The following is a 2,570-nucleotide window of genomic DNA, read 5'->3' as shown; positions in this document are numbered from 1 at the left end:
GTTTATTATTTAAATTAATAAGAATAATTTAAGCTCATTGTTTAAATACAACTCTAATTTAATAATTATTAATTAAATAATCACAATAAAAAATATCAAATCTTTAATCTTTTAATATTTTAATTATATTTTATGTTTTCATGCACGCTTTTTGCGATATAAAATATCTTTATTGAATTTATTTGCTTTCTCTTTTAATTAATTTATTATATTTTAATTTCATGCATAAGCTTTATGCAATTTAATTAAAATAAACTTTATTAAATAATTGCTTACTCTCTCTTATTAATTTTATTATATTTTAATTTCATGCATATGCTTTATGCTATTTAATTAAAATAACTTTATTAAATTTATGTTTTCTCTCTCTCTAGTTAATTACAAGATGTTTTAATAATATGTTTATTAATTCAACTAATAATATTATTTAGATTTTATTTTTCAAAATAAAACTCTTAAATAATAATAATTAATTTAAATAAATATAATTACACCTAAATTAGAACTAAAACTTTATCTTTAAGTTGAATTCTTTTATTTAATTAATTCAGGAGATGTTTTTTAATAATATATTTATTAACTTAATTAATAATATTATTTAGAGTTTATTATTAAAATAAAACTCCTAAATAATTATCATTAAATTAAATAAATATAACTACGCCACAATTAGAACTATAATTTTATCTTTAAATTTCTTGCATACACTTTATGCAATTTAATAAAAATAAACTTTATAAAATTTATATTTTATCTCTCGAGTTAATTATGAGACGTTTTAATAATATTTTTATTAATTCAACTAATAATATTATTTAGAGCTTATTATTAAAATAAAACTCCTAAATAATAATTATTAAATTAACTAAATATAACTACACAAAAAATAGAGCTTTAATATAATCTTTTAAATCTAATTGTTTTATTTAATTAATTTCTCAATTAATTAACTTTCACATACGGAGTCCGATTAAACCAATCCTAAGAAATCAAAATTTTATCTTCCATCAATTTGAATTAAGTATGGTCTAAAATAGGCAATGTCAGGGAGCACTGGTCTGAGACTGCTGTGAGCTAGGGCCCGTGTGTCCTAGCCTCTAGTCCTTTTTTGTTTGTGGCTGAGAGCTGTGTTTTCTTTGTGTACGGGGGGGGGAGTTTTTCTTACTATCTACAAGTGTGCAGACTGGTTGTGGGGTCATGTTTCAGCTGAGGGTGATTGCAATTTGCTATGGGTTGGTGTCCCAGTAGGGTTCTTGGTTGGAGGTCTTGTTGGGATTGGAGACTGTGGCTTTCTTATCCCACCTTTCTTTGCTGGTGGATTGTTGGGCTTGCCCTATGGTGGATCAGGGCTTGGTTTTATATTAGATTGTCACTGAGAATATGGAGATGGTTGACCCATCGTCTTCAACACATGTTAATGGTGAAGATCAGATGAGTAAACCTACAATGGGAGATGGGGTCTCATCCTCAAAAGGGATACCTCAAATTAAAAAAGTAAATGGATGTTTGGAAAGATCTGAGGATCGACCTATTTTGGTTATTCAACCTGAGAAGATATCTGAGGATGTTGAATATTGGTAGAATCATGCCCTTATTTGTAAATTTTTGGGCCTTCGTCTTTCCTTACCGGTGTTGGATTCCTGGGCTCATTGGGTTTGGAATCTCGAAGGCGATATGGAGATTATTTTGGTAGAAAATAATTATTTTTTGGTTATCTTCTCATGCATGTCGGATAGGAACAAGGCATTTGAAGGAGGCCCTTATTTCTTTAACTAGGTAGGGCTTTTCATCAAGCCTTGGCACATAGGCTTCAATTCAGCCTAGGAGATCCCTTCATGGGTACCTGTGTGGGTTCGTTTGTCGAGACTTCCTTTGGAGTTTTGCAGGGAAGATATTCTTCACTCAATTTTATTACTTCTTGGAAAGCCTGTGGGAGCGGCTACACAAACTCAGGATCTTAAGGTAATCTCTTATGCTCGTATTTGTGTAGAAGTTGGTTTAACTTATCCAGTACCAGATTCTATGGAAATATGCCTGGGATCCTCTTCTTGGATCCAACAACTAGATTATGAGAATCTCCCTTTTAGATGCTTAATCTGTCATGAATATGGCCATTTACTCTACACATGCCCCAGATTCAAGCCTGCTCCCTTGGATGTTTTTGGATCTCATAAGGGAGATAAGGGGAAGGCTCTTGCATCTACAGAACCTATGGATAATGAGGGCTTTACTCAAGTTAAATCGCATAACAAAGGCAAAGACAAGAAGAGAACCTGACTGGATAAACACAATGAGGGCACTTTTAATAGATTTGATGTTCTTGAAGACCTAGTATAGGAGGAAGGTATTCTAGTTGAGCTATTTTTTGGAGATAAGGGTCTACACGAGGTTTAGGAAGTAGAGGAAAAGAAAGAGGATCAATTGCTATCTTTAGAAGACCTTCGGAGTGTATAGATTGATATGGATCTACCTTCTCAAGTTCAAGACATCAGGGATCTCTAAGGGTCACAGGCTCTGATGAGTTTGATTGTGGTGGGTCTAGATCCCCATTCTCCTAAGGGGCCTTTAGA

This window comes from Cupressus sempervirens, chromosome 11 (assembly GCF_028749045.1).
Source record: "Cupressus sempervirens isolate cs-2001-9-10 chromosome 11, ASM2874904v1, whole genome shotgun sequence".
Classification (NCBI taxonomy): Eukaryota; Viridiplantae; Streptophyta; class Pinopsida; order Cupressales; family Cupressaceae; genus Cupressus; species Cupressus sempervirens.
This window is presented reverse-complemented; position numbering follows the sequence as displayed.